This window comes from Balaenoptera musculus, chromosome 7 (assembly GCF_009873245.2).
Source record: "Balaenoptera musculus isolate JJ_BM4_2016_0621 chromosome 7, mBalMus1.pri.v3, whole genome shotgun sequence".
Lineage (NCBI taxonomy): Eukaryota > Metazoa > Chordata > Mammalia > Artiodactyla > Balaenopteridae > Balaenoptera > Balaenoptera musculus.
Window position 1 is genome coordinate 30,673,536 of NC_045791.1, and position 27,668 is coordinate 30,701,203.

Sequence of the window (27,668 nt, forward strand, 5' to 3'; positions counted from 1 at the left end):
AAACTGGGGACAAATGCTTGGTGTGTTTGAGCTAATTAGGTACTGACTTTTAGCCTATGACAACTGACCATCATAATGTACCTATTGGAATGCCCTGAGCACAACATTTTAGAGGAAGCCAGGGTAAATTGGATTCTTAATGGTGCATTTAACAGAAGTCAGTCAATAAAGGTTAACATAATCTCAGTATGCACTTTTAAATTGCAAACAGTTTTAGAGTGACCATTTCTATAACAGACTGGACTGACATGCCACACAATGGGCTTTTGGCCTTCCTAGCAGATGGGCCTGCTTTGGTTTTGGTCCTGAATACAGCATTAGTTGAAAATGCATTCAGTTCAGAATAGAATGGCATTTTTTTGTGGAAGAGCTGCCTTATTGTTTGATTCAAACAAAGAACCTTTTATCTGGTGAGTGACTTGTCATCTTATGCCGATGTAAGCTATGTAAAGAATGACTTTTCATTAAAGCAAGTTTAGTGTATTTGCAATTGTCTTGGTCAGATGGGAAAGTTTCTGGCTGAAATAGTGAATTATATCCTGCGGTTTATGCAATCCACAAATTGATTCTATGTGGTAACGCAAAAATAATAATAATAATGAAGTTTTTTCTTTTGGCTCCACAGAATAACTCTGTCAAGCAGCAATTTTTGGACACACTAAAGAAAATCCATTAATTGTACAAGTGGCAGAATTTACCAAGTTATATGGAGACTGTATACATGTACAGTCTCAAATTCCTGAATTTGGCTCACTCTGGATTAAAAATAGCATTGTTAACTGCATCCAGCTTTATGCACTTTCCTATAAACTATTATATATAATCCTCATTAAACCTTCCAGTGCTGCTTCCATCACCCCACTCTGAACATCCTCCTTGCAAATAAATTGTATACCATTTTCCCATGCTCCAAGCTATCTTGTATGCACAGTTCTTATGTTGCCTAACTCTCTCCTGTCTACTACTAACAATATATCATTCTTTTGGCCGAGAACTTCTAAGCTGAACAAATAAAATGGAGAAGGTCTGGCATATTGTAGTACAGCCTTGTGGACAAAAGCTATAGCTTTCCCAAGCACAGTAGTAATACCCTTCCTTGATCATTTGAGAATCCTACAAAATTCTCAGTATTTCTTGTCCTATATGTGCTCCTTCATCATTGATGATATTGAGGAATGAGGGAAGCTGTTACAAAGATCACTCCAATTTGACCAGTGTTACCATTTCGTATTATTCTAACTTGCCAAGCAGTCCCCCTAAGGGCCATGGGGATATGGAGAGGACCCACCAGAACCATCTCGAAAACGTGTATCTCCTTTATCATTAGCCTCTGGAGGCCAGGGGCCCAGAGATGACCTGATCATTTCCCGGGACCTCAAGAACTTCCATCCTCTCAAGCAGCTCAATCAGCCACAGGTAATGTGCTATCCATCTATCAGGTGCTACACATTTCACATAGACATGATTTTGAACATCAGAACACCAGAAGTCATGAGGTGGAAAAAAGAAAGATGGTGGAGAAATATGGTCAGTCACAATGTGATTTCTCCATGAATTTATCTTCATGGTTTACCTTTGTTTTTTGAGGCTATCGTAACAAATTTGTAATTTTTACACTGTCATAGAACACCAGTTTGTTGCATACATTACATAATTAACTTTGTTTTCTTTTATATTTCCTATTTTATATCATTTCAATTCCAATTTTTCTCCCTCCTCTGATGTTTAATGCTCTGTTTGGAATTTATGATGAGAGACACATTATAACATAGGAATCATATTGTAATATGAGATGATCACATTTTCCTTACATCTCTCTATTCCTTGGGTTAAGCTACTAGCCTGAATAAATGCCCTGTCCCAGAAAGAGAAAGAATCCCTGAAGGAGACAAATTCTAGACTTTTTCCTCTGCTTCTTTTAATATTTATCTATAATTATGTCTCATTCTCACATTGTGATCATAAACTCAGTACAGCAGTTCATTCCCTCAAACATATTCTTCTCACCCGAAGTGACTTGATGTAGTTAAAACATACCTAGCTCCATAAAAAATTCCTCAAAGAAGTAGATCTTTGATGTGAATATCAGCACCTGTTAACAACAGTTGGATACTGGAGAAAGTTGGAGTTAAGGTAGTTTCTTAGAACACTGGATTATACAACGTACTACAAATCTACTAATACTGGCTCTGATGCATAACTGATGAATATTTCTTTTTATCTTCCATAAATTGCTTCCATCTCCACGGTAAGAATATCTATTTCTTTGGTTGATCCACAAAAATATAATTAAACTGCAATTCACTCACCTTCAGATAAAGCCCTTTAACCAGGACAGACTGAATTACTACAGGTATTTTAAACTGTTTCTTCTAGTTCAATGGTTCTCAAATTTAGGGTTCATCAGAATCACCTGGATAGATTGTTAAAACACAGATTTCTGGGTTCTTTTCCTAAAGTTTCTAATTAAGTAGGTCTGGGGTAGGACCCCAGAATATAGAGTTCTAACTAGTTCCCAGGTGATGACGATGCTGGTTTAAGGTTCACAATTTGAAAACCACTGGTGTAGTATGTAAGCAAAAAAAAGGGTTAAGAGCAAAAAATTTAGTGATATTATATTTGGTATGTGCAAATTCTAACAACCGTGATAAATTTTGCATGGCTTAGTGATTTATGTATTTGACTGACAAACATAAACCACGTAGTAGATTTAAATTTCATTGTTAACTAAAATTATAAATTGTTCTGGGTAGTCTTAGATCTCTGCCTACACTTTCACAGGAAAATCATCAGAGATTTCTTCATATTCCTCTTTAGGGTACCCTCTATAATGTGATTATTTTATTTTCTATTGTCCTGCATTCTGTTTGAATTTGCCAACATAAGCCTTTTTTGATTTTAAAGAATCCTGGTTACATGGGTGATTGTGAAATCATTTTGGAAATGATGACCTGTTTTTATCCTAGCTGTCAGCTATAATACTCTTAAGATAACATGAGCCCCTAACAGGGAAAGAGACTGAAGGCAACTGGGCAATCAGTTACTCATCCTTACACACATCCCATCCCACTCCGAAATTGTACATCCCAGACATTTTCCTCTCACGCAACTCTCAAAAGGCAGTTCTCTTACTTATCAATTCAATGCCTTCTTGAGGTTTTGCAAAATTCTTATCCCAGTGTTCATAGTATCATGCCTCCCAAATGTGATCCTCAGAGCTCATAAGGTAACTGCTAGAGAGTTTCCCCTCCCTCGATCAAAGGAAAGTAGAATTAGAGACTCCAAATACTTTACCCTTTGGTCAGAGTAGTCTCAAAGTTTGCGAAGGGAAATTTCAACCAGAATGATTCTCATTCTGCTATAAAATGGATGAAGAGGAAATCTCATTCCATTTTCCAATTACTAATTGTAACACTTCTTTAAAATATCATTGATCAAATAACATGCCAAGTTAGGGTCATATTAAAACTTTTTTTAAAAAGCACTACATAATTCATATAATTGTGTCAGATGGATAGGTAAAGTTATCACATATCTTGTAGTGAGGAACTGCTATTATCTGCCTTTGTGCAGATGAATGTAAAATATGCAGCACCCATATTAATCAATCTTTATTTTGGGAATATATAAAGATAGATATTTAATTAAAGAAAACTTGGAAAATATAGAAAAGCATAGGGATGAAAAACAAATTGTCCACCAGTTCCATTTAGAGATGAATATGCACTTTATACAAAGATATAAAAAGAACGAGGTTAAAGAGTCCAGAAGAGAATATTTTATTGGAGAAAGTTGCTGAGTTCTAGGTTATCTTCCTGCTAGGGGAAAGGAAAAGAGGTGCTTCCCTTCTATCACAAGAAGTGAGAGGACTTTGAAAGGACCTTGTAGCATTTGTTATGTATTTCCTGAAATGTGAATGAGCAGAGGTGACTGGTGTTTGAACCCCACCTAAGAAGAATAAATGCAGACGTTTGTGTCCAGAGGTAAAAAAGATAGCAGTGGGAGCAACTACATTCTATTTAGTATGGCAAGGATGCATGGGGTCCCTCATGGCCCAAGTGGATATTGCAGGAGGGAACTGGGCTGGAGATCTCTTGAAGGAATCTCCACAATAAGAGGCTGCAGGAGGTACCATCAGGGGCAGGACTTGGGAGGATACTGTTGTGCCCATGTCAGAGAACTACACTGCCCAGAGATTCCCCAGGGCCAACATCCAAAGAACACCAAACAAGTTCCAAAAAAGAGACTGCTTTGAATATCCACTAATCTTAAAGTATGTCAATGCCAAGCCATAAAAATACCTGTAAAGTAACAACTTTCCTGTTCCTCACTCTTCTCTTCCCCACTCTCCTGGAAGGATTTGAGAAAGCTTGGCTAAGGAGATGTGAGGCGAAGAGAATGTTGAAGAAGGAGAGAGCGGACCACACCTATTTCCCACCAGAAGTCTCTAGACTCAGCATCTCAGAAGAGCAGCATCTTTAACTCTAAATGTTGTTCAGAGTTTCTACTGTGGGAATGGTTATTTCAATTATTAAAATTAGATTGCAACTAAAAGTGAGTAAAGGAATTTTTATTTTAAGAATGTGACCATAAAAATCATGAACCACTCCTGGATTTCATCCAAGGGTTGGGGGAAAACTAGCTTACACAGAGAAAAAGGAAAATGTTGCTTTCTCTTAATCCCATTGGAGGCTTGCTCTTTTAGTGTAATGATAACATATATATTTCAGTATAGGGTTGTGCCAAAATCTATTTAACTAACTTCCTAACTTGTTTCTAGTGTATCACCCTTTCTTGAAAATTACTATAATTTAGACACTATTTCCTTTCTCTTCTTAATTTTAATGTCTTATCACATTGATAGCCAAATTCTCCCTTATTTAAAAAAGACTAAAAATCTTATTTAAATATACTGTCCAAAATGTAAACATAATAGATGATCAATAAAGATATGTATGAGTAAATGAATGAACAAAAGCCCATTTCTTCATGCTTTCTCATCACAGGAAAAAGAATAACAAAAGGAAACATAATTTGAAAAGATACATGCACCCCCATGTTCACTGCAGCACTATTTACAATAGCCAGGACATGGAAGCAACCTAAATGCCCATCGACAGATAAATGGATGAAGAAGCTGTGGTACATATATACAATGGAATATTACTCAGCCATAAAAAAGAACAAAATAATGCCATTTGCAGTGACATGGATGGACCTAGAGATTGTCCTACTGAGTGAAGTAAGTCAGACACAGAAAGACAAATACCATATGATATCACTTATATGTGGAATCCAAAAAAAAAAAAAAAAAGATAAAAAGGAACCTATTTACAAAACAGAGTCACTGATGTAGAAAACAAACTTATAGTTACCAAGGGGGAAAGGCAGGGGGAGGGATAAATTGGGAGATTGGGATTGACATATAGACACTACTTTATATAAAATAGATAACTAATAAGAACCTGCTGTATAGCACAGGGAACTCTACTCAATACTCTGTAATGGCTATATGGGAAAATAATCAAAAAAAAAAAAAGAGTGGATATATGTATATGTATAACTGATTCACCTTGCTGTACACCTGAAACTAACACAACATTGTAAATAAACTGTATGCCAATAAAAATTTTTTTAAAAAAGAAACAAAATCTTCTCATTATTACCTAATTTTAAAATAAGCACTCAGTTAGTTTTCCTCATTTTAGAGCCCTTTCATTCAAATCTATCAAAAAATTAAGGTGTGAACTATTTTCTAGGGATTCTAGAAGTATAATCAGTGCTCTGTCATAGCTGTGTGATAAGATAGCATAGGAAGAAGCTTTCTTTACTAAAAGATAACATTAAAAAAATCCAAAATAGGAGAAGAGTAGGGGGTCAAACAGTTAAAAAAGTAAGAACAGTTTAACAGTACTAGTTTTTAGACAAAAGTAGATGAGGGGTCATGGCCAGAGTGAGACTCTTAAATACCTGCTGTGAGAAGGCACAACTGAGCAAAGCAAGTACTTAAGGTCTTAGGTTATTCCAGAGTCACAGAGCCAATAAGCACAAAGGAAGAGATGAGGCATGGGAACTAGAGTAAGTGCTAGTTACAGCTAGGAGTATTATAAATCAATTCTCCTTGACGACCCAGGATTGTACTCCCATGACAGTGACTTTGTCAATCTCAAATGTTACAAGAATGGTTGTCTGATACTCTAGCCTTTCCTGAGAATGCCAAGAAGCAAGCACATAGGCTATGTGGGGATTCAGTCCTCCCTTCATCATTATGCATTTGTAAAATCTGTTTAAAATTAAGTTCAGCAGTGGACAGCAAGGGAGGAATGAAGTAGAGGGAATGACAGTCCCAAGTGTGAAAGAAAGGGTAATGGCAGGAAGAGGAAAGGGATAAACAGTCACACACCAAGGACAACTGCCTTGGCAACACCTTTTCCTCTTCCTTCCAGGCCAGACCACCCTTAAGCTCTAGTCCCCCACCCCTGCTCCCCTCACCCTCCCAGAGAGCCAGATATTCCCAAACTGAAGAGTTTGGCTAATTGTCCAGTTCAGGTGATCAATTTACAATTCCTAAAGGAAAACTGTTGCTACAAAATCATGCAAATCCAGAAAGAACCACTGATAACCATTTAGGATGAATGAATAGAAAGTTATTGCAGCCAAATTTGGATCATTTCCAACATTTTGACTTTGTTTCTTGAATTACAAAGAGAATTTTATGACACTGGAAGGCACAGAGCTTTCTCCAGCATTCTAAGCATCTTCCTATCTTTCTTGTTCCCACACGTTAAATCAGCAGTGCATGACTTACAATTTGACTTGCTTCCTTTTTTGCAAAGTCGTCAGAACTTGACTCCATTCTTGAGTGACCTTTTTCCTCTCTCTCAGATGCTGATTTAGGCAACATTCAGATCACTTTTCTTTCATCTTGAGAGATAAAAATTTGGTTGCCTCAGGAGTGGGAGAACTTAATGACTGTTTCAGTAGAGCATTTACCAAGTGAGTATTCAAAGCCATCTGAAATAGTTGGCACAGTTGAACAATAAATGGCATTACTTTAATAAACTGGGAGAGATTAAGACTGCCCCATTGTGCCTAGCAACTATTAAACATTATGTTCTCTCTTAGAATCTAACAATGTAATGTCTGTTTTATTCAGCATTATGTATTGTTTCTTAAAAACAGATCTTGATATGTGTATATGTATAACTGATTCACTTTGCTGTACACCTGAAACTAACACAACATTGTAAATCAACTATACTCCAGCAAAAATTTTTTAAAAATAACAACAGATCTTGAGATGAATTGTGTGAGTAAATTGAGAACATTTATATGCATATATTTATACACACACATATATACACATATATGAAAAATTATACTTAAAAAACGGATGCCACTTTTTAGATCTAATCAGCTGGCCAATCCACAAAAAGATAACCATGTCTCAGAATAACCAGGTTTCATATATCTGTGAGTATACAAAACAAAAACAATATAAGAGAATAAAAAATGATTCAGGAAAAACAGAATAATAGATTGTTAAGAGCTTAGCTTTGGATTCAGAGGAAACTCTGCCTTGTGCAAATAAGTTTTTAACTTCTCTAGGCTTTAGAGGTAAAAATGTACCCTTTAGATGTAAAATCAAGAAGATAATAGCAGCTTCAACCTAGGGCTAGTGTGACAATTAAATGAAGGCTTGCAAAATGTTTAGCAAGTAACTGCCAATTAGTGATTACTTAATAAATGTTAGTTTTCACAATGGCTGATCAAGGCAATAACTCTACTTAGTTTTAGACTTTGAATATGATAAATTAGGCCATATGTTAGAGTTTCAAACATAGGTTACTACGGGACTATTAATCCAATATCAACCTTTCTTTGGTCTATAGTTTCTAAGTTATTCACTTTTCTTCTTGGTTATGTTTATTACATTTATTGGACATCAGAATTTCCATGAGCTTGTACAATTCAGATAGGATGCTATCTCTGGCATACACAAATCACACTACATAAAAGAAAAACAGCATTATACAGAAAGCATTTTCTTTGCTATGCGAGTATGTGTATGTATGTGTATGTGCGCACATGCGTGCACACATATAAGTATGTGATGAAGACAGGGGGGCATATAAGGATTCATACTCATTGTTAGAATTTGATGTGTCACTATAATCCTGTAACACGTTTTACAGTTACCAGTGGCTAAAATGACTAATATACTTGATGACACAATGTATATCATTTACTTGGTTCCTTGTACTAAAAGTTACAAAAAAGGTTAGGGGATAGTCATTAGCCAAGAGAAGTGAGAAAAGAGAGCAAATGCTCTTCTCTGGACATCTCTCTTCTTTTGAGACTGTAAATGGTGGGGTGAGTTTTCTTGAATATTTTGCTTTTGGGATGCAGATTTTAAGTTCATCACGCTCTCAAGAACCCACATCAATAGCATTGCTTATATGTTACATGAGAATTTTCAAAGACTCTTAGTTACCTTGAAGAACAAGTAACACAGACCAAGATTATCCCCTAAACCTATTAGTATAAGACAAACAATAGGTAAATCAGGGGGAACTACCACTTCCCTTTTTTCCATGGAGGTCTAAGCATCTCCTGCTCTTCTACTTGCATCTATCACTGGCTTCCCTCCAAAAAGAAAGATCTGATAATCTGATTGGTAGGCAACTGAGGCATTGGTTGGGCTACATTTTACTAATATGTAAGATTACTGTGCCTTAGTGGCAAAAATCCATGGTACTCCTGCTGTCTTGATTCCTGTGTCCGGTGCAGTAAACATTAACATTGGGTGGTTGCAGGGGCAGGAAAACTGTTTTATCCCTTCTTGTTCATCTTTAAGCTGGTGAGTAAATGGACCCAAGAGGGTCCAGTCACAGGTCTCTGTCCCTCTACAGACATTCTTAAATATAAGAATCCCAAAATTGGGGACAAGAAAGAGTCTTTACTGAGGTTTTTGAACCCAACCTACACTTTCTTAAAGTTAGCAGAAAGTCTTGCCTTGGACTAGATGCAGGGGGAGGTAGGGTTGGGATAAGGAGAGTGTTTAACTCACTTCCTTAGCCATTGCTGAAGCAGTAATTTGCTTTCCATGCAACTACTGCCCTTTAATTATGCAGTTTCCTTTACAAAGAATTTAAAAGAGAGAAGGGATGAATAGTAGGGTTAGAATAAAGTTCACCTTAATCCCTTAACATGGGTGAAGATATCTAGAAAGTTCTCTAAAAATGTGATGATATGGACTGAAGGTGAACTTCACAATTAATAGAATGCAAGGGTTGCAGAAATATATATATATATATATACACATATACATATATAAAATAAGTTATGTAATATATACACACACATACACATATATTTCTGTGTATATATACACATATATAATAAGTTAATGACAGTCAATCACTGAAATTAACTATAGATCAATTAAAGTAATATTACATATAAAAATTAAGGACAATCAAGCTAAAATCCCTGGAATATTAAGTGATGGCTATTTTGTGATCATCTACTAGATTTTACGTATTGCATTTAACTTGTGGCCATCATAAACACTTCAGAAATTCTCAACAATACATTGTGAAAAACTTAAGCAATCTGGATGTTCCCAAATGTTTATTCAGTTCTCATCCATTGTTCTAGCTTCATGTGGATATACCATTGAATCAGGAGGTTTTCCTTCAAGAACCGTGTTTTTTATATTTATTCATTTATTCATACTTTGCTTTATTGCAAAAAGGATATGAAGCAACAGAATACATGACTAACTAGCTGAGAGGAAATTGCTTGTCCTGAGATTGATTAATTTGCCTTTCTCTAAAAAAAATGGATTTTAGAAGATTAGGAATTTAAAAAAATGTCCATCTGCTAAAATAAGGAGAAGAAAATAGAATTGTACACTGATACTTTCACTTGATCATTTAATAATCATTCAATTCACTTTTACTTAATTCCTACTCTGTAGATACATGGCATTATAATAGTATTATTTACATTGATGTGATGTCTAAAATATTTCAACATTAAATGTCTTATTTGTTCTTCCAAACTGAAGAAAATGATCACTCCCCCCATTTAATATCAGCAAAACCCCAAGCTTCAAAAATATTGAGTAAATTGTGAAATCACAGTCTCTTGTTCAGCAGTATAGCTTTTCTTCTATCTCCCTCTCACATGCTCTTAAAAGTGTAGGAACTCTGCTCCACTCTGTTCTCTCTCCTGTGTAAGATCTCTTTATAAAAAAAAATATTTTTCCTATCATGATTAAGCAACGGTAGAAAATAATTTACTTTGTAGAAATTTGTTCAATTTTCTATCACTAAGCCCCTAGGTTGCTAGGGTGATGGCTCCTTCCAAGAAAGTTTTCACAAATTTCACAACTCTCCTTCTTTTTCAAGATGTCTCAGTCCAACTGCCATCAAACTTGGCAGAATGGAATCACCTCCAGCAAGTAAAATAGCTCGCTATTTAGTTATTACAACATTCAATGCTTTTTTGCCTATCGCAGCCTTAAGCCTTTCCTGGAAGGTAAAATTTTTCTCAGTTTGGCAACGTGCAGACTCGTAAAAAGAAAGCAACTGACAGAACTTGTGAAGAAAAGAAACAATGCCTGAGGTTCTTCAAGGATGGGAGCTCATGTCTCAATTACTCTTCTTCTATCTCTGAGAAACAAATATAAAACCCAATAAAATAAAATTTCCACCTCTTAACCAAGCCAAACAGCAGTGCAAAAGTATTATGTGGGAAAAGTTAAACTAATAGTTAAAACAATTGATAGGTAAAGATAATATTCTTATCTGAGAATTCTAGAGAACATCTGATTGATAAAAATGTGAGGCTTGGAAGATCAAAAAATTAGTATTGACCACACAACACAGCAGTCAAATAAACTTGCTGAAGAGAGGAAAAATACTTAGAATTAGCCACAGTTAGGGTAATCACATGTCCCAGTTTTCCTGGAACAATACTGGTTTAAACCTTAAAACTGGCTTAATTAATAAATTACATCCTGTTTACTCTCAAAGGTGTCCTTGTTCAGACAAAATATTATATATGTGGCCACCCTCATCAAAGAGGATGAAGCAACCTTATTCAGGTGCACTGTAAAAAAGAAAAAAAAAAAAAAAAAAGAAGAACAGAGGGAGTGTCTCCAAAGACTGGGGACACACCATTCTCTTTATGATAGTTCATTACAAAAAGGCACATGCAATGGCCTCAACCAATGTATGTTTATTTATAAAATTGAGCAACAACCCACAAAACCGTTTTGAATTACTTAGTGGAAATCAAAATCTTTCATCACAGAAATAAAGGAAAGCAGAGAAGGGGAGATAAAATTGGCAACATCCTCTGAAACTCAAGCTGAAAACCATGTTTCAGCAAAGGAAACACAGAATCCTTAACCAATGCCATGGCACATAAGAGCCTTTCCACATGCCAGACAAACCATTCTAGCAAGAATCCTAGTCCAAACTGGGATTGTGAGTATATTTGTATTTTCTCTACTTTAAGAGAAGACTAGCAGAATTTTTCTTGTAAATGTAGGGATGCATAATCACATGTTGTTTTACATAAACATGTATTCCAATTTACATAAATTTGCATCACATTTTCCCCCAAAACTAGCTCTGAATATGTAAGACAAATTAATCTGTGCTCTCTAATATAATTGTGTTCAAATATGAGATCCAGGGGCTACCACAAGAGATAGGCTTACCAGAGATGGCAAATGGCATTTCTCCAAAGCTCTTTACTGAAAAGAGATGATAGTTATAGGTTAGATAAAACTTGGATATTTCCAGAAATTAATTAGAAACATTCAACAAACTGTTGATGAAATAATCCCAAGTTGGAAGAAGTAGATGGAATACCTGACACCATTTATTAAGGATTAACATTAGTTTGCCTCTTTGCCAACTTCTTTATAGCCCTGTTCAATTCCAGTTCTTCAAGTTTGTTGCTCAAGAATGAGAGGTTTTAAAATAAAGAGAAATATTTTTTTCAATCTGTATTTTAACAAAAGGATACAGGAAATAATAATAATTCTTTTTAAAAAATTATTATTATTATTACTAAAAAGCAGTGGCATTGTTTAATTTCTGACTACCAATAAAATATTTCAGGACTGGTTCTTTCTCCTTATTATTAAATGTAAACAACAGAAGGGGAGAGAAGTAGTCTTTTCCTTCCTGTCTTTCATAAGCTAAACTGCTTCTTGGTAAATAATTATTTCTGTGTGTAAGATAGTCTAGTAGTGTGGCTTGTTTTCTAAGTGTGTTATAAAAAATAGGATTTCCTTTCATGAATATGAGATGCACAGTGAAGTCTTCTGTAACCCTCAACTAAAAACCTTTCATGTACCACACAGGTGTGGGATTCCTAGTTCATTAGATTAGATCCATAGTCGGCAACTCTGGTATCTTAACATGCAAAAGAAACTTTCTGCAGGAAAAAGAAAAAGTGAGAAAATGATGAAGCCGAAGTTTGTGAACTAGTCAAAAGGGAGCAGAGATTAAAGTATCTCATTAACACATAAATCATAACAATTGCCTATTCAATAGCTTCTTATATCCCCCCATTACCTCAAAATAAAATCAAAATTTACTAGGACCCACAAGACCTCACACAATCTGGCATCTAGCTTCAACTCTCATTGCAGTCTTCCCCTCACTTACCCCACTCCCTCAACACAAGCCTTCTTGCGATGCTTTAAACATGGCAAGCAGGGCTCTTTGTGCCTCAGGAACTTTGCTCTGGTTTTCAATGCTACCATGAATTTGGGGAGAGGAAGATTGGAATAGTTCAAGTTAAAACACTATCAAGCTCTCCATTCCTACCAAGGTTTAGCCATTTTTCTTGAATGAACCATTCTCAGACTGTCACAGGCCTTTGATTAATTTCTGAGAAAAAGAAAGTTTCCAAGTTCTGAGAAAGTTGATTTTGACAATTTGTGCCGGTGTTCTCATTGCTTTATGGAAGACTGGTTTGGGGAAGGAAGTCCTTACTTTGCCATTTTGAAAATGCTTTTCTGGATATTCTTCTTTAGAATTCACTAAGAATTAATAAGTGATAGGTTGTTAACAATTAGTTGCATGTGATTTCTGAAGCTATAGTAGTAGAATTTTTGTACTTTATTTAATATTAAACCATAAAATTTAAGTTTGTCTAGATAGATTAGGTTAAATGTATTTATTCTACAAGTTTGTATTGGGTCACTGCCATGAATTAGTCACTATTCTAGGCACTGGAGACCTGGCAGGAATGAGGAAGTGACATTTGCCCAGAGGTCCTAATGAAATGATGGAATGGGCCATAGGCTTACCTGAGGAGAGATAATTCCAGACTATCTACAACAGATAAGTTTTACATTTGATAACACAAATAGGTTGAAAGTAGAAAGATAGAAAACTATATACTGTGTAAACAGTATCCAAAAGAGAGCTAGAGTGATTATACTAATATGAGATAAAATAGACTTTAAGGCAAAAAACTAGAGACAAAGAAAGACTTTTTTTTTTTTTTACTGATAAAAATGTCAATCCATCAGGAATACATAATGATTTAGAAGACATGTATCAATATATGCACCTAACAAGAGATCCAAAATACACGAAGCAAAACGGACAAAACTGAAGAGAGAAATAGACCATTCAACAATGATAGTTGGAGGCTTCAATATCCTACTTTTAATAATGGATAGAAACACTAGGGAGAAAATCAACAAAGAAATAGAAATCTTGAACAACACTATAAACCAACTAGACCTAATAGACATTGATAGTATAGTATAGACATTCCACAAACAACAACAGAATGTGTATTCTTTTAAGTGCACATGGAATATTCTCCAAGATAGAACATATAATAGGACACAAATTAAGCCTCACAAATTTAATAGTATTAGACCCATACAATTTATAACAACAGAAGGAAATCTGGAGAGTTACCATTTGAGAAAAATAGTAATATTTTTTGTTTTAGAATATTTACTTGTCATAATATGTTACTTACGTTAACAGGTAATAGATTTATTACTGTTAGTTTTAAATGAATTAGTAAATACATATTTAAAATTATTCTCAGTTTTACTTTCTAACATAGCGAATATTGATAGATATAATCACTTAAATAAAAGTTCTTTGGGAGTCCTTAATAATTTTAAAGAGGATTCTGTTATCACAAAGTTTGAGAAGGCTTGATTTAGACTAGTAATTTGGAAGATATGTTCGGGATCCACCACAATAACCACTGCACTACAATGTTCAAGCAACTGTTTGCAGAGGTTACCTTGTGGGAAAGCGAGCGGGTCCTGGGGGAAAGAACTTCATCATTCTCTATATTTCTAGTCCTCTGAAGTCGCAGAAGTGAGAGATAACAACTTATATTTGTGGAGTTAAAAGGAGTACATTGAGACTGGAGTGTAGAGAAAGTGTGTGATAGTGGAGAAGGAAAATAAGAAAAAAGAAGTATGCTGAAAGAATCTATCTTTCAAGAAAGATAGGACAGATTCAAAAATCTATAATAGGAGGGAATAATAAATGCATAAAAAAGTTATCAACTAAGTGCTATTCAGAGAGAGAGAGAGAGATCACTTTATTGTCATCTGGAAGTCAAACTCATTACAACATCCCCTCTTGAGATGCAGAACCGAACCCACCGAAATGTTATTAACAATCTCAGCAATTTCAAAATACGTACTCTTATGTAATCTATGGATATTATTCAGCTCCTTCAAAATGAAAATTCTAAGGCTGAAGGTATTTTTAGTCTAGGCAAGTGAACAGAATTTATGAATGTGCAGTTCTACACCCAGAAAGCAATTCCCATGAGTTAGAAAAGGAAAAAAAAATTACTTCAAATAAAGCAATGCGCTGCCCCCCACTCCCATCTCCAACTCGGTGGGTTTAGGAATACCTAACCCCTACTATTTTTTAATCTTCAGCAGGGATCTCATACCTAACAGCTGCTATTTAGGTAGCCCCTTATGCTATGAAATTCAAACCCTCATTTTATCTCCTTTCCCTACAGCAAAAATTGCAATATCTCACACCCAAGCTCCAGCTGTCAGATTCACACACCATTTCTATTTCAATGGCTGGAATAATCCCTTGCTCCCTTGTTTTCATTGAACAAGAATGTGCCAGCTTAAAAAAAAAAAAAAAAAAAAAGGAACAGGGAAAAGGCATTTGTCTAAACTCAAATACTCAAAGGGACAAAACAGCTTGAAGAAATATGATGCTTTGTAACAGGCATTTTGCATTTGAAGCACAGTTTTTCTTTTCTTTCTTTTTTTAAGACATATATACACTCAGAAACGTATAAATATAGATAGAAGGACATGAGACTCTGTAGACTTTTCTTTTTCAGAAAGCACTATATAAGTCAGAGAAGATATACACACATACCAATGCCAAGAAACTAGACAATGTGAGCATATCTATGGCAACCATTCTTAAGTAAAATTTTCTTTTTAAATGAGAGAGGAAAAAAATGGTAAGTTCTCAGTCTTTCTTGTCTTTTATGATACTGGCAATCTATAGCATGGTAGTTATTGCTTAATATTTACAGAGTTAGAAACCCAAATTCCAAAGCAGCCTTGAAACCAAGGTGCCCCTAGTGTTAGTTAAAATAAGCAATCCCTGAAGGCATCATTTCAAAATGGACACACAGATGCAATCTCAGCTGTCCCTAGCCTGAATGAGCAGAGTCAGATGATCTCTGCTGGGAGAACAGAAGCTCTAAAAGAGTCTGATGTCTGACTGTGCATGAAGGAATACATAAAGAGAAGAGCTCAAAAAAATCTCTTACGTGCTTCCTAAGATCTGTGGTACTGGCATAACCATGTGAAATCAAGAATGACCTTCTAGTCGTGACAAAGCACAGAGAGATGAAGGAGAAAAGTAAGAATTCTCAGTTAAAAAGAAACAGAGAATTTTAAAATCAACTATAAGCAAACAACATAAAAATCAGAGTTATCTAATAAATTCTTCTCTCAAGATGATTTTTACCAACATCATTTTTCCATTCCTACTGCCTTGGGCCTCATCACCTCCTGCCCATGGAATCATTTCCTTCTGGCTCTCTGGCTGGCCTGACTTAAATGTCCCAGCCCACTGAAGGACACTCTATTTTCTCTTCCCATGAGTCCTTTGTTCTAAAAGCTTCCATGGGCTCCCTATAACTTCAGTCCAATCATGAGTCTTTCATAACTGAGTTCTGTTTTAGCTAAACCAAACTCATGTCTTTAAGCTCTTGAACAGCTGAGGCTGTTTCCTCACCATTCCTCCCCAAGGCATCCTCTCCCTATGTTCTCAAACACACCAAGCTCATCCTCAGCTGAGCATGTTAAGAAGCTAGTGTCATTTTCCCTTCACTAAATGTTGTCCCCCCTCCATCAAGCCAAATCATGCCCAGCTTCTGGGTTCTGCTCAGTGGCCATGAGGCACATCCTGACAGCATCAACTCTCATTAACTTGCCTGACATCTGGAGGGATGTTTCATTATATTATAGATAAGAACAAATGAGCTTCAGTATCAAATAATTAGGTTAATAATAAGGAACTGTTTTCTAAATATAATATCTTAGATATTGAATTAAGACCTGAGGGAGTCTGAAATCATTCAAAAAGCAATTACCACAATTACTCTTAAAAACAAAGTGATGACAATCACAGGAACAAATGTATCTAAAAGATAATAATAATAACCTCTCTTTGCTATTGCAAGTACCAAACACACATGAGATTATCTCTCCTTTCCCCCTTAAAAATTGTCTTCCTATAATAAATACTTCCTAACTAGAAACAATTTTAAAACAAATATTGAGGAAGGAACCCTAATAGGCTCTGTAATTTTTTTCCCTTTACAATGGAAAACTTTACCTACATTAGAACACAGAATGAGTCTTTACTTCTAGAACTTAAAACTTTAAGCTAAATGAAAAACAGCTAATGTTTTTGCTTTAAGGTAGCTTGCCAACTTTAGAAAAATATCTTCAATTCTTCAAACAGATGGCAAAGCCACCTTTAAAATATATTAAGCATGCTAAAATAGATACAAACTGATAGTTCTACTGCTGATAAACGCTGCTGTGGACAACCGAATGCCTCCCATTCTGTTTCAGTAATAAATCACTTTCCTGACTTGAGTTAGTAATGAGATTTTTAATCATGTGGATTGAACATATCCTCCAGTTAATAAAAAACGTATCACCTCCTTTTTATCTTTAATAAAAGATTTGTACACTGCTCAAATGATCGGTATTACATTTTTAAAGAACCTGAGATTGATGTTTTTCAATTCTCCTTTCCATTTTTCTGGGCTTTTATAATTCAAAGGTAATATGCCCTGTAATTAATAATTCATAAGGTAATTTTAAGGCTTTTATTCAGAAACCTCTTTCCTATTGACTTTAGAATGTATCATAAAAATGCAGGTATTAGTATCTTGGCAATTCTCAGCTCTATACAGATGAGGTCCTTGAATTTAAACAACTCAAGATTGGTGCTTCAAAAATCAGGACACATAATTTTGAACCTTAAGGTACAGAAAAGACAAATATCTTTTTAAAGTGTGATTTACACCATTATATTTCTGTCAACTGACAATTAACCATGACACATTTGTCTTGTTATTCAGATAATTGTCAGGATTAATTTTTTTCTTTAGCATGAGAATTATTTTGAGGAATAAATCAAGGGCAAACAGTTCTGTTTGAAAATGATTTTTTCTAACTATAGCTCTAAATGTGCATTTAAGCATCTGGAATCTCTGAAAGATTCATTCAAAGACACTTTTACCTGAAAGTAAAGCTTTGCTTCTCTCATTATTATTTTTCAGCCACAACAAAGTAATATATATGAGGAAAGGAGCACAGGAAAATAATCTTCATTTTTTTTTTCTTTTCTAAATATTTTCCTGCATAATGTTTGGGAAATTTATTTGGTGAGAGGGTATAAGGGTGTCACTTATCCCAGATTGTTAGGAAGTGATTCTTACAAGGGCACACACAAGAGTCTGCCAGCATTTACTAGCCAGTAAATTTCAGTCTATTCTCATAAAGCTGCCAGGCATCAAATAAGGATGATTATGCATGGCAAAGTGCATTGTAAATATAAACTGCCACAGAAATGTGGGGTTATCATCATCTGCCAAATACCTCACATTAGCCTCATGGAAGCTTGGTTGAGTAACAGATGGAAAATTATGAACCTATCACTACTGATTAAAGAACAATTCAATGTACAACAGGACACTGAATAAGCAATGACCCACTTGTTTAAAAAAATAAATCATGGCAACGAATAAACAACACATCACTATCCCCCCACTAGTTTGTAAACAAGATCAGTTGTGGACTCACCCTTGCATTCCTTGAGCAATTCACAAGACCTGGAACACATAATAAGGCTCACTTGGTGTTGGTTTAAAAAATAATATCTGAGATACAGAAAGCAAGAGCTGACCCACTGGAACATGCCAAGAAAGTACTTGGAGTCTATTCCTATAAAAGAAAACAGGCCCCATTCCCTCCTAATCCAGATACTGTGAAAACAGTTCAGATAAAACTAATAAATCTGAGTCATTCCTCTACTGTTACAAAATATGGCTAGTAATCAGTTTCTTTCCTTAGATATAAACAAAGCTTGAAACCAGAGTAAATCAAAATTTATACACAAGGAGGAAGCTGAGGAGCTGAAAAAGTCTTTTTCTGCCCAAGAACGAAAATCTAAGATGTACAATGCTTAGATCAAGGACCCACTAAGGAACTCAATTAGAGACTTAACTGTTAAAGATAAAGGTACATGCTAACCTTTAAATATCATCCAACTAAAGGAAGCACTATTCTTTTATTTTTAATAAATTTATTTATTTATTTATTTATGGCTGCATTGGGTCCTCCTTGCTATGCGCGGGCTTCTCATTGCGGTGGCTTCTGTCGTTGCGGAGGCTCGGGCTTCAGTAATTGTGGCGCGTGGGCTCAGTAGCTGTGGCGCACGGGCTTAGTTGCTCCGCAGCATGTGGGATTTTCCCAGACCAGGGCTCAAACCCGTGTCCCCTGCATTGGCAGGCGGATTCTTAACCACTGTGCCACCAGGGAAGCCCCAGAAGCACTATTCTTTACTTTTGATTTAGATTTGGTATGACAGGACAAGCAAATAAAAATAGTTTACTACAGCAAAATATAGGATATTAAAAAATCTATGCACAAAATTTTCAGCTACACTTCTTGAGGAGTTGTTATTTTTATTCTCTCATTCATTCATTCAAGGTGGCATACACTGTGATAAAATTTCCCATACAGAGCAAAATAAGCTCCATGTCCTCAATAGGTTTGCAGACACACCCAAGTGAGACACACAAATGAAGTGGTATGTGTCCTAGGGGGTTACATATGTTATATTAGAAACGTATGGTAACAAGGGGCCACAAAGAAAAGAAGTCCATTCTTTGGGAAGTGGGAAGGTGTGGTGGGGTGTTCAGGAAATATTATAGTAAAGTGAGTGTTGAAACATGAGTAGGCATTCGTCAAGGGGCTATGAATATGAAGAAAGCCATTGTAGGCACATGGAGGAGCAAGAGCAAAGGAACAGAATAAAAGGTATGATTGCGCGATGGCTAAAGTGTATGGTGTTGGCTGTAAGGAGGCAAATGCTGGAGAGGCCACCAGATCATGAATTAAGTTAACCTTTTCATAAAACTTGGATTTTGTTCAGTGAGCAATTTTGAGTCATTAAGGAGTTCAGCAGGGGAGTTACATGATTGGTTTTCCATTTTAGAAAGATCACAGCGGAAACAGCATGGAGGATAGATGGGGAAGGCAGATTCTGAGAATAGTTAGAAGGTTCTGGAAATAATCGAGGTGGTGGTTAATGAGGCTGACCTAAAGCACAAGCAATAGGGATGAATATATAAGGAGGCAATAACTAAAGCAGGAGGTGACTAGCTTTGTGGAAGGAAGGAAAGGGCATAATTTTAGGGTAAACTTGTAATTCATTCTTTGGTAACTAGAGGGTGATGTTGTTCACACAAATGGGAATGTAGGAAGAAGCGTAGGTTTGGATGTAGGGGTAATTCCAGTTTTTTTACATGTAGCATTTGACTTCCTAAGGCCAGGGTGTAAAAGTCCAGAAGACAGTTTAAATGGACAGGTCTGGAGCCCAGGGGCCGAGCTGGGGAAATAGATTCAGGACTCCTGTGAGAAACAGTTGATGCCTTAAGCGTGAGTGAGATAACTATGGGGAATATATCTTTGCATCAGAATCACCTAAGTTTATACTTAAAAGTACATATTTCTAGGCCCTTTCACAAATTTACTGGATCAGAGTCTTGGGTTTGGGCCCCCAAATCTGTATTTCAACAAAATTTTCAAGGTATTCTGTTGCTTACTAAAAGTTGATAGCAGGGATTTTTCTTTCTTTTGTTCATTGCTGAATCTCCCATTCCTTGAAAGAGTGCCTGGCCCATAGCAGGGTCTCATAAATATTTGCTGAGTGAAAGAAAGAAAAAAGAAAAGAGCTAAGCACATTTCAAATACATCTTATTTCCTACTTATTCCTTAAATAAACAATTTATCTTTTGCATTGTAGAAATATACTCCTACAGGCTTAGGAATTTTTCCCATGTACTCTATTCATTAAAAAAACTATGCGTTTTCCCCTCTTTCCCTAATATTATATGTGAATTACTAAGGAAATGTGGAAAATCCCTTCATGGAGCCATTTCAAATTATATACACTATTTTTACTTTTTAATGAATAAATACTTGGAGACATGAAAGATCATGAAACCTTAAAGAAAAAGATCATGAAACCTTAAAATTCCTTTTAAGGCTATAGTTATCATCTGCATAACTTTTACTGTTCTGTACCTTTATCTTCATTCTTTATCCTTTATACCATATATTAAAAAAAACCTATAATATTTCTTAAAACTTCAGTTGCTAACCTCATTGCCCCTGACTGCAGTCTCCAAATTTCAACTCCACTTTTTCTCTTCTTTTAATATTGCTTTTCATGTTTCCTTTTCTCTGGCTGATTTTTTTTCTACTCATTTCAAATGCTCACCTGCTTTCTCTGCTCTTGAACTCAAATGGGTTGTTAAGCAAAGAGATGAGAGACCTCTGTAGCTGCTGGAGGGGAGTTGTGAAGCCATGTGGATTGTCTGGCTTCAGTCTACAGGTCACCTCGGACCAGCAGGAGAAGACATTAGACCTTCAGTTCCATGCACAGAAGCATTTTGTCTGCAAGCCAGCACCTCAGTGATAGCATAGACACAGACTAGGGACATGCTGAAAACTCTCCGCATCCCTACTTCATGTTCAGTGGACACAAAGAGAAAAGAGATTCGCTTTTGAAAGATAACATAAACTTCTTGCAAAGTAAATCAAACTCAGAATCCTCTCAGACCCCAGGTAACTCATTTTCCAAGCGTCATCCTGGCCAGGCTGTTTGACCCTGCTTATTCGGTGGGAGTCCTTGGGGGCATCTTCTCTGATTGTATCCAGCTGCAGTATAATGGCCAGCTGTCCTCTCAGCCTCTGATCAGGACCTTCCAAAGGTCTAGTCAGAAACTCCTGGTGAGTGGTATATGGCATCAGAGACCTGAGTGTGCTCCAATTTGTCACGGTACTGATTAAGTGGATACATAACAGATGGTATCTTGTTTTAGATGGAGATGAGTAGGTGAGAAATTGGCTACACTGAATTTTTTTATTAAAAAAAAGAATGGGAAAAATAATCTGCAGCTGGTATGTCATTTTTACCCCATAAGCACAGTTTTCTTTCATTCCGTCATAAGAAAGAAAGAGAAAGAAAACTCAAATTCTCTCAGCTTGGGGCAAAACTAAGAATGTGGTTTCCTTCTGTTATATGAAGTTAGGGTTAGAAATTATTCTTTAAAAAATTTTTTTAAAGTCATGTGTGTTTATTTTTCCTTTTTTTTTTTCTTTTGAAACGGACAGCAGCAGAATAAGGGAATTCTTTGTGCAATACTTCTCAAAGTGAGGTCCCCAGATCAGCATCATCATTATTACTTGAGAACCTGTTAGAGATGCAAAGTCTCAGGCTCCTACACCAGACCTACTGAATTAAAAATCTGGGGTGGGGAGGGAGATGTGGTTCAGTAATAAAGAGTTTATCAAGGCTTCCAGGTGATTCTAATGCACATTAAAATTTGAGAACCACTGTCTTCGAATACTGAAAACTAACTGTACTGATAAGAAGACTGTTAATTTAAAAAAAAAACAAAACTTTCAGCATCAAAGATTTATCAGTCTTATCAAAGATTTATACAGCACGAGGAAATGGAAGCACAGAGAGGCAAAGGAACTTGCCTGAGCTTACACAGTTTGCAAGTCGTGAAGTTGGGATTTGGACCCAGGGAGTTGAGTTCCAGAGTTCACGCTTACAAGCACTGCTTTGGGCTGGTTGGTTTTCCCAAGTGGTGCTCAGGAAGCTGACTCCATCTCCAGACTTAGGAGTGGGATATGTGGCTTATATACAAGCCACCAAGTTTACCCTCTCCAAAATTTCCATACCAGCCACCCTCTCCAAAATGTCAATAACATAAAATCGAACAAACAAAAAGCAGTGTACATCCATCATAGCATATCTCTATCATCTTTTTAAGATATTATCCATTGGTAATGATTGCCCAGATCCATTAATTTACCAGGGGTTTGAAGACAGTGATATTCTAATTTTATCATTACTTCTTCATTTAACAGATAGAATAGTGTTATAAAGAGACACTTACTTTCATCGACTCTTTGGTTTCCTTTAAGTATTACAGTTCTTACAGAAAAGGCAGAATAAATGCTTGATTATTTAGCTTTCCAAAATGATGAGTTTGTTCCCTAGAACCCTCAAATATAACTGAGTTTTTCAAGTATTAATATAAACTCATGATATATATATTTAAAGTTGTTCAGTCCATTGCAGTTGTTTTCCAAACTGGTGCACACATTTTTCCATCTTTGTTGAGTGGGAGCTTTTCAAACTGGCTCTGAGTCTTCCTGACATAGATCTACCAGTCTTTGAAAGCATCTCAGTTTTCTATGATAGCAAGATGTTCCAGGTTTATCTTATAAGTTTCCTGCCCTAAACTCTGAAACACCTCTTTCTTCAAAGAGTCTTGGTTCCATTTAGTGGGAAAAGGCATTTAGAGACCATAATCTGAGCACTAGAGATGCTATTGCTACTGGGTTGGTCATTGTTTCCAGGCCTTTTTGGTGGACAACGTTGGGAAATATTTTCTTAAGAAAACATATATCATGAGTTCATATAGAGGCTTCAAAAAATTTTTAACTAAACCTTATCAACCTTCAGTCTGAATCTCTCTCCAAACAACCCCAGAATTTGAGTTCTCAAAGACACCGATGTAATTACTCATTTGATTAATTCATAATATACACCCAACAGACTCAGAATAACACCAATGTTATTAATTTAAAAGTCATTACTGAAAAAAGTTTAGTATTATTTTTAAGTTCTTTTGCCTTAAGGGCATTACCCCACTAGGAATACACAACCAAGTTAATGTATTATAAAATCACTTACAGTACTTCCTCTCTGTGTGAATATTCTGTTTCTGAGCTGTCCAGAAATATAGCCACTAGCCAAGTGTGGCTATTAAAAGTATAATTCAGGGCTTCCCTGGTGGCACAGTGGTTGAGAATCTGCCTGCCAATGCAGGGGACACGGGTTCGAGCCCTGGTCTGGGAAGATCCCACATGCCGTGGAGCAACTAGGCCCGTGAGCCACAACTACTGAGCCTGCGCGTCTGGAGCCTGTGCCCTGCAACAAGAGAGGCCACGACAGTGAAAGGCCCACGCACCGCGATGAAGAGTGGCCCCCACTTGCCGCAACTAGAGAAAGCCCTCGCACAGAAACGAAGACCCAACACAGCCAAAAATAAATATAAATAAATAAATAAATAAATTTATATTTTAAAAAAAGTATAATTCAAATTAGTTAAATAAAATATAAAATTTAGTTACTCAGTAACACTAGTCATGTTCCAAGTGTTCAACAGCCATACGTGGCTAGAGGTTACCATACTGAACAATGCAGTTGGTGAGCATTTTCATCACATAGAAAGCTCTATTGGGGAACACTGATTGCTAGGTACATGGTTAAAATCATTTATTATCTTTTTATTTTAGTTTTTAGAAATTTATTTTATATTTATCTTGTTTTGTTATTAAGTGAAGACTTATATAATTCCAAAGACCAATCTACAAACAAGATATATTCAAGGAAGTCTAGTTTCCCTTCCTGTCCCCTCTAACCTATTCTCTCCCTCTTCCTACAGGTAAACTTAAAAAAAATTTTTTTTGGTTTATCTTTCCATTGGTTTTATTTTTAATGTGCACATATATACATCCATATGCATATATATAATCATAATTCCCCTTTTTTGATAAATGGTCACATACTAATTATTATTTAATTAAATAGGATTTTCTATTACTTACAATATAAAGCATGCAGAATAACATAATCACTTATCCTTTAAAAGTAAATCAATGCTAAATTTCCATAGTAGTCTTTTTTAAAGAATCCCCCCATAGAAGTGGAGAGACCAATGAGACACTAAGTCCCAGGAAAACTTAGCGTTGTGGGGCATTTTTAAACAGAATAATTTAAAGCTGAAGTTCACAATCAAAAATAAATTCTGACTATCCCAAGTGGTGAATGAAGGGCACCATGTGTATTAGAACACAAGAATGACCAATTCAGTCTGAAAGGATGCCAGAGAGTGGTACTAACTTGCTCTCCAATAAGAAAATTTCAAATCCATTGGATTGGTTGCCAGAAAATGGAATTCTTTTTAAAGGGTGGAACATGTTCATATTTCCTTAGTTTTTGTCAACAACTTAACAGCTGTGTTCCAAATGGACTGAAGTTGAGCCAAAATATTGTCTGGCAGCCCTGAAAACAGAATCTGACAATAATTGATTTTCAGAGCATTCACAGTATGAATCCCAACATTCCACAGTCTGGAGAAATTGGCGAGACAAGGGGGAGGTGAACGTAGATCTTTATTTTCTTAATACTGTAGATGGTACGTGACCAAAGAAAATCTGAACAAGAGATTATCCCCATCATTGTGCTCCATTTCTTAAGACAGAGTAGAATATCTATGAGATAAGTAAAAAATGAAATGTCTTTCTACCTGGATGTTTTCTACTGCTCTAGGAGGTGCCTTGGCTACCACTGTGCCACTGCCTTTATGGGTGACCCAAGACAGTATGCATATAAACATGATTTTCCCCATATGGAAATTTTAAAAGATCAAGTCTCACATCTAATACTGAGGAAGATATGGAATGCAACTCTCACAAGTTCTTGGAAACCTGTGATTCTTCCAAGGAGAAATAAAGGAAATGTAAAGTACTGAAAATATCTCTTTTAGAGATGCTCTCCAGAGTTTTTGAAAGGCATCGCAAACTAAAAAGTAGTCAGTGACAATTTAGCAATTCAGTGTGGGAAAGAGGGTATGCAACTAAGACTAACCTCAGAACACTCCCATAAATCTTATCAATGCCCACTTTCCATTCTAAATTTTGTTAGAGAGCAAGTCAGCTGACTGAAGGTACTTGAATTTCTGCTTTAAATATTTACCCAGATCTCGATTTAAAAAAATAACAAAAAAATCTTTGTCTACTAAAGAAAAAAAGAATCTCATTTCCTTAGTAAACAACTTGGGACAAAATTAATTAATCATCATGGCCTCTGGTTTTAAAATTTTAAACTTTCCCCAAATGTCCAGACACAGCTACATGCAAATATTTTCACTCTGCCTCACTTGCTCACCATAAATATCCACCTTCTTGAAAAATACTCCCTATATAAATGTGAATGAGATTGTAAGTTTTAACACTATATACTAACTTTTTGAACTCTGTTGACTTACTAGCCAATATTCAATTAATTTGGAAAACTGTATGTTGAATCTCCTGTTCATACTTTTGGGGGCTTTTTTAATCTTTTTTTTTAAACATCTTTATTGGAGTATAATTGCTTTACAATGCTGTGTTAGTTTCTGCCGTATAACAAAGTGAATCAGCTATACGTATACATATATCCCCATATCCCCTCCCTCTTGCGTCTCCCTCCCACCCTCCCTATCCCACTCCTCTAAGTGGTCACAAAGCACTGAGCTGATCTCCCTGTGCTATGTGGCTTCTTCCCACTGGCTATCTATCTTACATTTGGTAGTGTATATAAGTCCATGCCACTCTCTCACTTCGTCCCAGCCTACACTTCCCCCTCTCTGTGTCCTCAAGTCTATTCTCTACATCTGCATCTTTATTCCTGTCCTGCCCCTAGGTTCTTCAGAACCCTTTTTTTTTTTTTTAGATTCCATATATATGTGTTAGCATATGGTATTTGTTTTTCTCTTTCTGACTTACTTGACTCTGTATGACAGACTCTAGGTCCATCCACCTCACTACAAATAACTCAGTTTCATTTCTTTTTATGGCTGAGTAATATTCCATTGTATATATGTGCCATATGGAAGCAACCTAAGGGTCCATCGACAGATGAATGGATAAAGAAGATGTGGAACATACTTTTAACATTTAGGTGGACCAACCAGTGGGGAAAAAATATGCTTTATTTACCTTTAACAAGGTATAAATCTCCAGTGAAAAATTTATGAATTGCAAATGTGCAATCACAAAGACTAAGAAGTTGACTAATTGTAGCCTAATAGACTATAGACTAATTATTTGAAAGTAATTAACAATAGACTAGTTAAGTGGACAAAAAAAGTTAAAAGAAACCTCAAAGGTCATCTTGTTCAATCTTCTCCCTTAGAAGAGGGAACTAAGGCTCTGAGAGTTTGTGTGTCCCACCAGTAATTTTCTAGTACATCAGTGGCAAAATCAAACTAGATCTGTGGGTTCCTGCTTACCTGCCCAGAACTATTCTCTCTCATAGCTTCAGGTGCATTGTCTTTAATGAGAAGGTAGCAAACTTCTTCCTGTTCAAAACAAACACCATAAATGATCATCCTAGTGAGGGTGTTCTCTCCCAGGATCACATCCCCTTTCTGATTCACATTTCCTGATCTGGTGAACACCCACTCTCACTGCTGGCGTCTCACAAATCTGGGACGGTTTAGATGACCTGGGCTGGAGGTGGCTGGTTCACAGAGCTTTAGCTCCATGGACCTGTTGAAGGGCTCTAATCTCAGGCATATAGCTTTGCTTGCTGCAGCCAAAAAATATGCTTTTGTCCAGTCAGCATTCAGGAAAGGTTTGCCTTTGAGTCACATTTTTCCTCTGAACTTTTGTTCACCCACTCTACTTTTAATCATTATTTAACATTCATTTAACACCTTCTGTAATAACCTCAATGGGAAAATAATTTGAAAAAGAATAGATACATGCATATGTATAACTGAATCACTTTGCTGTACACCTGAAACTAACACAACATTGTTAATCAACTATACTCCAATATAAAATAAAAATTTAAAAAAATTATGTGGTAGAAATATGGAGAAAATTCAGTATTTTAAACACAACTTGCTAAGAATTATATATTATATATAAATCATGGCAAATTTCGGGATGTTCTTCTGTGCCCAATTTTTTTTTTGTATGTATGTCCTAAATTTCAGAGAAATGATTACTCTCC